The 10,284-nt window shown below is 39.9% G+C and overlaps 1 long non-coding RNA gene across 1 annotated transcript; it reads left to right on the forward strand.

Moving 5' to 3' along the window:
* Window positions 1-581: 581 nt before the first annotated feature.
* On the forward strand, window positions 582-7,980 carry LOC139828024 (uncharacterized). Its single transcript, XR_011739190.1, has 4 exons — window positions 582-742; window positions 3,855-3,952; window positions 5,275-5,389; window positions 7,742-7,980. It is a non-coding gene; the product is annotated as an uncharacterized lncRNA (long non-coding RNA).
* Window positions 7,981-10,284: the final 2,304 nt, after the last annotated feature.

Raw genomic sequence — 10,284 nt, forward strand, 5'->3', positions numbered from 1 at the left:
AACTGAACACCCATCTCCATTCATAGCAGAAGTCTTGAATCAGGATTGATTCGCTCTCAAAGTCAGTGGAAATCCCCATTATGGTTGGTAGCCTGAGATCAAACCAGAATATATTTTGGGAAAAGAAAAGAAAAAAAAAAAAAAGGGAAAAGTTAGTTTTCCCAATGTTGGTGATTGACAGCACAAGACAATGGCAGAACCACTGCAATATTTTTCCCAAGAAAACTTTTTTTTTTTTTTGGTATGCTAATCTTATATCTGAATATATATCCTAATCTTAGTATTTGTATCTCTGCCCTCGGTAATCACCAGCCCATCTCTAATATTCCTTTTGTTCAGAAAAGGTAAACTCTTCTCACTTTTCAGTAGCAGATTACACAAAGGCAACTTTATGATATATATTACACTCACAAAGCAGTTTTCTCCATCTTGCAATCACTTTAAAAAAAATATAAAAAGAACTTTCTTCTTATCTCATCTTCCTTCCTGCATGAATGTCTGAGATAATCAATGAAGTTCCTGCGTAGAGAATAAATTGAGCTCGAATGGCTCCTCTTAAACTGCACAATCAAAGAAAGAGGAGGTTTTTCCTGATGATTTTGATATTCAGTTTAACTTTCTTCACCAGGCTGTCAGCTCAGTGAAAGTGAGGTCAATCTGACCACACTCTTCCTAAAGGATCCTCTCCTGAACCATCTACTTGAGTATACATCTCTTGACAAATCAACGGCTGAATCGAGAGGTATGTACTTTGCCCAGCTACCTGGGGGCTGAATGTCCTTTGCCATGCCTCTTATGTAGCTGTTTAGGTGAGTGCAGTGTGGGTGTAAGACAGTGTCTGATAGCAATAATAATATTTAGCATCCGCATCCTGGTGATATAAATACCCACCTGAAGATTCAGGACAACAGAGAAGCAGACCTCTGTCCTATGACAAAAAGAGATTCCAATCATGGCAATATGGGCACTCGCACACACACACACACACAGAACTGTTTTCTGTGAAAGAGTAAATGAGGGACAATTTTAAACTAAGATTCTGGAATTATTGGTTCAGAAATCTGAGATTTTTACAGGACAGATGTTGGGAGGCAAAATACCAAGCAAAATATAGGACCTTACAGAGACCAAGAAACACGTCCTTCTCTGTTTCAGCGTAGTTTTGCATTTCTTGGCCAGGAACATTTGCTGCAAGCTCTGGGGTAGGGGCTGTCATGCTCCTGTGAAGTTATAGCATGGTGGAGCTGCTGCACAAGAGCAACACAAGTGCAATGAACGTAACTAAGAAGCCCCCAAACATTCTTTTGCTAAATTACCCAGATCCACCCAAATTTCTCAGGAGTGAACACCAGTTTTCTGAACCAATTTGGATCTGTCTCTAGGGTTACTGCCCTCAAACATCTGCCAGTATGGCACTTTCCAGCTCAAGATGAGAAGTGAGCTGTAGAGGAGGAATAAAACTGGAGGGTAGATCTGGAGTGCTGGAAACTGGTTAGCCTGAGAGAGTTCCTTAAAATTCACTCCTAGTGTTACTGAATCCGTGCCTTGCACCTTGGGCTGGAGAGGTTTCACTGGTGAATCAGATTCATCTGTTCACAGGCGAAGTATCAATCCTCATCCTCCCCTTTCCTCCCACAAGTTCTCTTCTGAGCTTGTCTGCATCCTGATGTGAAATGAAGTGGTATGTAAGAAAACAAGGGTATTACATCCTGAGCAATATCCATTATGTTGCTCTCTATTAGCTCTCAGTTCTTGGGAGTGCATTACTGCATTATTTCTTTTGTGCCAACGTTATTCCATCAAGGCCAGTGCTGGTTTACTCAGTTGTATCAATGATTTCCTCTAAAGCAGCACAGACAACACGTTGCAATATATACTATACTGTGATTTTTAAATCAGCCTTGCAAATGTATTCTAAAAATTTTGCAGCTCTTCAGACAAATCCTGTTGTCCATCATTTCTAACGATGATTGCTGATTAGCAGAAAACAAAGAGGTGATTTTTATACACATAAAAAAGATCAGCTAAGTGAACACAGTTCTTTAGGAAGCTTAAGAATGAGAGTTCTGCTTTGACCCATATTGTAGAAAGCTTTTCAGCTGTCTTGTAAAAGAAGAAACAAAATACATTAAATCCTTTCGGAATTGTATGTGTTACAATACAAAAGTGTCAAAAAGTTAAATGCAGATTGAAACATATTTTCACTTATTCTGAATTAGAATTGTATTCAGATATTTTTTCAGTTGAATAAATGAATTAGTTTATTCCTTCAATTTCAAGAGCATTAAAATAATGCTACTTTTCTGTTTTGTGAATGCAATTTTAGACAGCTAAGATTACATTTCTATTCTAGAAATGTTACAATATTTTAAAATAATGTTGATATTTAGGATCATTTTAAAGCTTTTTGAAATAAAAAACCTGTTTCATACCTAGATTATATTCTTAACAGGAAAAATTGTCACTGCTGTGGCGTTTTTAAATTTCTTTTGTATCCCACATTAGCAGCGATTGATGCTAACATACAGTTGCTTGGGTTTTTTTTTTTAGTAATGTATATTGTATAGCAAAACTTTCTATGAATGGTCAGTGATATTCATTAACCTGAAAAATCTTAAGCCAGAGGTGGGGGACAGCCTGACCCTACTGTGCATGTAGCCAGTTGGTCACCTACCAGCAGAGAGACCAAGACTGTTGTAACTCAGCACAACTGGGAGAGAAGTACAGCACTCTCATCTCCTCTTGTGCCATTTACAGCTGCCTGGGGGTTGCTCTGGTTTGTACTACATAACCTGGAGTGCATACTGTGGTAGCTGGACAAAGCTGTTGTAGATTATACATTCCTATAGAGAAAACGGCTTCCAGCACCCCACAGGGCAGGAGTTCTCATTCCCATCTGAGGTTGCCATCCCCAGGTTGCCTTTGCGCCTGCTTGGTGCACATGGGCAGTGCAAGGGGCAGGCAAGGGAGAACTGGTATTTTTGAGTGGCTACCACTAAAAGAGATTGAACTGAGGATGTACAAGACTCAGGCATTTGTTGAAGGTGAAGTTTAGGAAGCTCCCTGAGAAGAGTCTTGACACCTCTCTATAACCACTCAGCCAGCCCAGGGTTTTACTTATGTTGGGGACAACTTTCTACCCAAAGGCAGTGCTCACTTGACTTCTCATACTGAATTTTCACCATTTCATTGTGTACTGGCCACAAAGATGCTGTATGTTTATTCGAGAGGTGAAGCTTAAGAATAGAAGTATATACAAGACAGGAGAGAAAAGAGGGGTGGAAGGAGAAAGGACTGATGCTAGTGAGAACAGGTGAAGAGCAGGAGGGATGAAGGATGTTACCAGAAAGACCAAGCTGAAAGGCATGTAGATCCAGTTAACAGCTTGAAAACAGGTAACCACATTAAAGGAAGTGGAAACAAAGCCAATTAGTGGCAGAAGCATTAGTTGGGAGTGTCAGCTGGTGAACGGTGACTAATTTGATATAGTCTAATCACATAGTTTGGCTATTTGATTACCAAATTGAGGTCCAAACACTGCTCCCTCCAGGGCAATCACTTCAGAGAAGAGGGTAGCTGGAATCATCATGAGATTTGATTCATTCCTTAATTGAAATTAGTTTTAAATAGTTTTAACACATGTGATGTAAAATCCAAGAAGCAAATGGCTGCTGAGATGTGGTATGAAACATGGCTGTTTGGGGAAGACGAGGATGCATGAACAAGGACTGGGGATTTGGTTGAACTGTGAATGTACACATGCAGGTTCACACGTGCATGCACCAAGAGTGAACCTGTAGAAACACTTCCATGTTTGCTGTCCTTTTAGTCTCTAAGTCACTCTCTGTTCACAGTTGCTCGTGTTTGGATGAAATGGGTCAAGAATGCCAGGAATCAGCTCACTTCTCAATGACTGGAGCAGTGGAAATGAACAAATACACACCTGAAAATTGTATGTACCTTGTACATCTTCACAAGAGCCCAGGCAGCCTCTCCAGTGCCGTTTACTATCTGGCATTAACAGGAATGGGTGGTTAGGGGAAAAACAGAGGAAACCAGAGACATATAAAGTGATTTTTTTTTTTCTGACAATCAATGGTTTAGCAATTTCCTGAGTCAGAGGTTATATCCAGACTTAAGAAGCTACATTCCATGAATTTGTCGAATCTTTTCAAACCTATTGGTATTTTTGGTCTCTTATAATCATCTTACAGCAGAAAATTTGCACAATTATGCACTCTGTGGAAAAAATAGTTTCCTCTGTTGTAAATGTGGAGCTTGATCATTTCATCAGGTGCCCTTTCCTTCTGATGATGTGGTAAGAGGAGTAATCAATGCCTGCATGCTTCCACTGAGCTGCTTGTGACCTTAGACATCTCTCTCAAGTCCTCTTCAATTATCCATCTTGCTCACTAAAAAATGTTAATTTCTTACATATCCTTTATCTCAGTCATGCTACCCATATTTGATGACTGGTTCCAGGCATATTGTTCAAGGTTTTCATCCCTCTGCCTCATTTGCCCATCCAGTCATTGTTGATACACACGCTGCAGGAAGAGGAAGGGCATTCAGGGGAAAAGGGTTTCTCTGGCGGTTTTGCCATTTCATTCCTGAAAGTATTTTGCCCATTGTGGAGCTTACTTCAAGGCTGGACACAGCAAGAACTCTGCCCATATTGTAGGCAGTATTTCTGGTGTCTATGATCTGTTAAGTGGAATAAGAGAGTGCAGTGTGTATCTTTTTTAAAGAATCTATTTGGTGTTACACTGTGTCTGTAATCATATGGGTCATGATTCAGCATGAAATTACCCATCTTAGTGCAGAGAAACAGCCTCACGAGCTGCTTAGGATTAGGCATGTGCCTGACTATCCTGCTAAATTGTTTTAAACCACTGATGTGAAAGGTGCACATGGGAGCAGAGAGGTGCAAAAGTTTTCATTTCGGCTTGCTAGCACATATCCTATATACGGACAATAACAAACTTATGCTTTAGAGAAACAGAAAATCACCCTCCAAATGCCTCCTTATATAAGAGAGCTGTTCCATTTTGCAATAGAGCCAAAATGTGATCTATGTTCTTTGCAGATAAAGATGAATGTCGGTCAGGAACAAAAGAACAAGTGAAAAAAAAGTATGCTAGGCAATTTTTACAAAGAATCTCTTTTTTTTATGTTGGTTTGGGGATCATCAGGATTGGACCTTAGAACCAGCAACCTCCAACAGACTGCAATGGCTCTGCCTTTAATACACTTCCACCTTTGTGTGTTATGCAGCCGTAATACTGAAGACATGAGACAGACAGCTGCCCTGAGGCATTCTCCGTAAAAACTTTCATATCACAACGGAACTGAACGTACCATTTTAACACCACGTCTCCTCTTCTTCATGGTAAGAATTGTTCTGAAAACCAGGCAATGTCATGGAAATGTTATAATAGACACATCCAGAATATATGGGTGAGTTAGTCATCCCCAGTGATATATTTAAACTGTTCTTTCTACTATACACAGAGCAGGTTAAATATAATTAACATTGGTCAAAGGGTCCTTCTACTTTCCATATTTTATGAATGTATTACCTCAATTATCAGGAAGGAAAAAGGGAAAGCGTATTTCATAATATCTGCTGGTATAAGCTACTCTAAGTCATTTCCATTGCAACATGAATTTTTGCTCTCTGAGAGGCATGAATATTATCTCCCCAAATCCCGTAATTGTTTTATTGCTGCATTAAAATATGTAAATAATCATTCCCCTCCCCATAATAAATTAGACACAAGGTGTCTGGCTCTGAAAATGAACATTTCAATATCTTCAGACACACAATGACATCATATCAATATTTAAAATCATTTTATGTATGTATTCCAGGTTGTCCAACTTCATTAAGGGCATTCATCAGCCCTCCGGCTACAGTGTATTCCCATCGGAGTTGTAGGCCTCAGGCCCTACCAAACAGAAATTTAAACTAACTTGCCTTTTTAATTCACATTATTCTCAAATATTCTCTTTTTAACCCCCTGCCATGGCGAAGGCATTTAGACCTGGCTATGATTTTGTGCACATCAACATTTAAGAGACAAAATCCCCATTTTTATGTCAGAACTTGAGTACATTAAAATAATAATCTTTCCCCTCTAATTTTCCTCCTTGTCTTTCCCCATCCATCTCTATTTCCTGGGTGCAATAATAACCATGATTCTTTTAATGTTGTATGCTAAGTTAATTATTCGAGCTACATGTAGACAGGGATATGGGATTCTTGGATTTTTACATTTAGAAATTTACAAACATTTAAAACATATTAAATTTCACCATTTTTCTCTCTCTTTTTCTTTCCAAAATAATTTTTAAAAACCCTCTTGATCTTTTTTTTTTTTAATACAGCTGAGGTTGTGCAGTATGAATGTATGTCCCTGCTAGTGGCATCAAACACTGTCATATTAGTAAAAACTTTTTTTCCCCACAAACAAAACAAATAGTCTTCCCATTGTTCCGGTCAATGGGGTGACAGAGGATCTACTCCCTGAGGTGTTTAATGACCTTCAAAATTCCCAGGTAAAACACACACTACACAGCACAGGAAAGAAAATTGTGATATAAAAACCCCACTTTTCTTTGAAACTAGCCACACAGTGTTGATTTGGCTGAAGTCTCTGATTTATCCTTCTAGATTTGTGTGGAAAGAATTAAAATATCCATCATTTGTTAAAAAAAAAAAAAAATGATGGGAGCATGTTCAAATAGCCAAGTTATTATAATGTGCACCTGGGGAGGGAACAAACCTGGGAAAGATACTGGAGACCAAAAACATAGAAGTTGGTGTAATATATGTCGTTGTTATTAGCTCTTCTGTCCAAAATGTTCTGACCATGTCATAACAGCGTACATGGCTGGAGATCCGAGAAATGTACATAGGCTGATGGGTTGTCTCCAAAACGGAAAGGTGAAAGAAGGAGGAATTAAAACAAGAGGAAAAAAACAGTAACTGCTGGACCAGATTTTGGATCTTTTTTGCCATAAGTAGCATTTTTTTAAACAACTGTACTGATCTCAATTTTCTTCTGATGTCTCCGACTCTCTTCCCTCTCCCTCCCCACCTTGTTCCAGTGTTCTTGGAGCCACTTTTTTCCTTATGTCACTCCAACCCTCCGCCTTTTTTCAGTTTGTTCGTCTGGCTTTTATAGCGCTCTGGATTGAAGGCCTCTCTTAGTTATGACACACAATGCAGTCTGTCAAAGTAATGGAAGTTCGACCTGCCCCGGTTACCTAGGGTTCCTCTGGCAGTGGTACAACTAATCATCATCTATATTTTATCCTTCTAGAAAGGAGCAGGTGCTGTCTCTTCTGTTGAGGTCCTGGATACCGTTCCCATCCAGCAAAGCTCTGAGGCTCAGTTTCTCAAAGGCATGGAAATTCTCAAAAAGATTCAGTCTCCTAAGGCCAAAGTTTGCTGTCTGAAAAGACTATTTGGCTCAAGTGAAGTGGAAGTGAGCTGAGGGCTTCTATAAAACTGTACCTTACCACAACTAAGAAGTAGTTTGAAATATTCCTACTGCAGACCAGAAAGCACCACAGTGGTTTTTTGTGTGTGTGATTGTTTGTTTGGTTTTTAGTTTTTGTTTTTGTTTGTTTGTTTTAAACCTTTTTATTATTAGACTTACTCTTTTAAAAGTACACAGGGAACTGTCTTACTCTGCAGACATGAGGTGCTGTGAATAATTTTTTTCTTCTGTTCCAGTGACGACTATCCTTATTGTGGTGGAATCTGCTGTGTCAGGCATGCCCAGATATCTTCACTTACAGTCTTCATCTTGAGGGCAATCCTATTGTTCTGCTGGTGACAACCACCCAGTCAGTGAAGGTAGTCTGGAGTCTGCTTGTTTCCTCTCTATAGTCACCTGACAATCTGATTAAGGAAGAGCTGGAAGTTTTGGAGGAGTTTGTGCTCTTTGAAACTACTGGAATGTACCCCACAATAAATGAGTTGGCTTTCTTGCTGGAGATCACGTCATGGTGTGACCACTTCCTCATAGACTCCAGGGCAGACCGCCCTTGGAGCCACAACCTATTCTCCAAACATACTGCAAGGACAAACTAATCCTAACACTTCCATTGCCAGCCAGGCCTTATCTACAGATGTAAGAAAAAAAAAAAAAAAGAGTAGGAAAAGAAACTGTTTGAGAAAAGGAATGCCCTTGACAGTTTAAGTAGATAACTGAGAAGGGTGGCAGTGGTGGTGGTGGTGACAGGGCACTCAAGATTAGATCTCTGGGGACCATGGCAGTAGGTTATATAAGTAAGAATAATAGCAACAGGAGAAGAGAAAGAGAATGGGGCACGTGAAATTACCACAGTAAAGAACAGGATATGAGAAAAGAACTTTGAAAACAGAGTTGGGAAGGAAAAGAATCAGCAGCAGAGCGAACAAACAGAGAAGGCAACAGATAAATGGGAAGAAATGTAGGGAAAGGACAAACAGACAGGCAAAGAATAGAGGTGCAGAAATACAAAGTAATGAAGTAGAATCCTAGAAATACTGGAGAGATACTTAAACTGCAAAAAGCACAAAACTGAAGCTAAGTAAGAAGAAAGAGGATGGAAAAGAAAATAAACCATAAAAAAGATCCAATAAAGAAATAAATGTAGAAAATATATTTAAAATGAAAAAAAAAAAAAAAGAAGAGAAAGCAAATCTATGGAGATGGAGAGAGAATATGAGTGAGAAACTAAGGGCAGTTTTTTATTTTGTAAAGTACCGGAAATCTGCCCATAAAAAGAATTCTATAAAAACTTGTCATTACTGTTGGTTATTTATTGCCTCTTTCTCATCAGGCAAGCTACGCTGATGTAGGTATGTCAAGGTCTTGGAAGAGGATGGTGCCACTTATGACGACAGTTTAGATAAAGAAGTCTATTTTTATGCTTGCAGAGAGACTCCTATTTTCCTTAGTGGTTGTGGTATCCTCACAATTGAGACCTGAGTAGTGCAAATGAAAGGAGTTTGCTGGACTGATGAACCAATGTTTTCCTCTGGGTCTTGGGCTCCATGTCCACTCCCTGCCACAACAGGTATGTCCCACACATATAACACCTGCACATGCTGTTGATGAGTCTCTCTCTCTCTGTGAGCCTGCAGACATCACAGGGAGGAGTATTTTGTGTCAGGCTTGAGGTACATTGGGAGAGGAGGGTGTGTGGTGAAGGTTGCAGAGTGCCAGACTGCACTGTGCCTGGCTAAGGCCAGTGCTTTTTGCTCTCATTTTTTATGAACACACAATCCATTAATAAATTTTTAAAGGAGAAAGAATCATTGTTTAATGAACTTCAGTGAAGAAAACGAAGCAAGGGAGAAAAGAAAAGAAACACTCTGAGCTACTTACTCCCTAGACTTATGACCTGCATAACTCCAATCATTGTGTTATTTAGACAGCCTTCCTATTTAGCCGACATTAAATTTGTATGCTCCCACATGGTTGAGTTGCTACTTTTTTTTAATCCATGCAGCTGGGATTCGCTGAGGGAACATGATGGGTCAGGGGGAGGAGGGGAAGCGAGGACAGCCGTCTCCAAAATGCAGTGGATGTGCCTCTCCGGCTCTACACTGGTTGTACTCAGGCAGGTACAAGCTGACGGGAATCAGCAGTGGCAGCCATGCGAATGAGGTCAGAGTTGGTTCCTCCGTGGCTTTCTTGTTCTTCCAAGCACTCTGAAAATGCGGGTGTGCATGTTAAAACTGCCCTATGAGGCAGCTCTGACATGTGGGGCTGCCTGGCACAAACACAGCACATAATAACACAAAGTACTTGGCAGCGTTACAGGGCTAATCTTTACGTAACTGTTCCCGAACAACTTCTCTAATGCACTGAGCACAAACAAGCTTTCTATCAGCCTTCCACTGCATGCAGATTGTCTTGTGTCACCTGCTTCTCTGCTAAGCAAATACTGGTTGTGGCCACGGCAAGGAAAACCTTCTTTTGCATTCGTAACTGACTCTCCCTAAATTGCTTCCTTGTTTTCCAAGGCTGTTCATGAACCATAGGCAAGAACAACCCCTTTTATGTAATTTCTTCTCTTAAGCTCAGATGTATGCAGGGATTGTTTTCAGGAGAGCAGTGGGAAAACAGGATCTGATTTTTCAATTGTTGTTTCCCTGTTGACTAAAGTCATAGGAGGAGGGATGTCTTTTATAGTTAAGACACTGGTGTGGGACTTCAGGGACCTGAGACTGGAATAATAATGTTTCATTCCTTCTACCCTTTGCCCCTGTTGTTAGATTTCAAT

This window comes from Patagioenas fasciata, chromosome 5 (genome assembly GCF_037038585.1).
Source record: "Patagioenas fasciata isolate bPatFas1 chromosome 5, bPatFas1.hap1, whole genome shotgun sequence".
In the NCBI taxonomy this organism is placed as follows: domain Eukaryota; kingdom Metazoa; phylum Chordata; class Aves; order Columbiformes; family Columbidae; genus Patagioenas; species Patagioenas fasciata.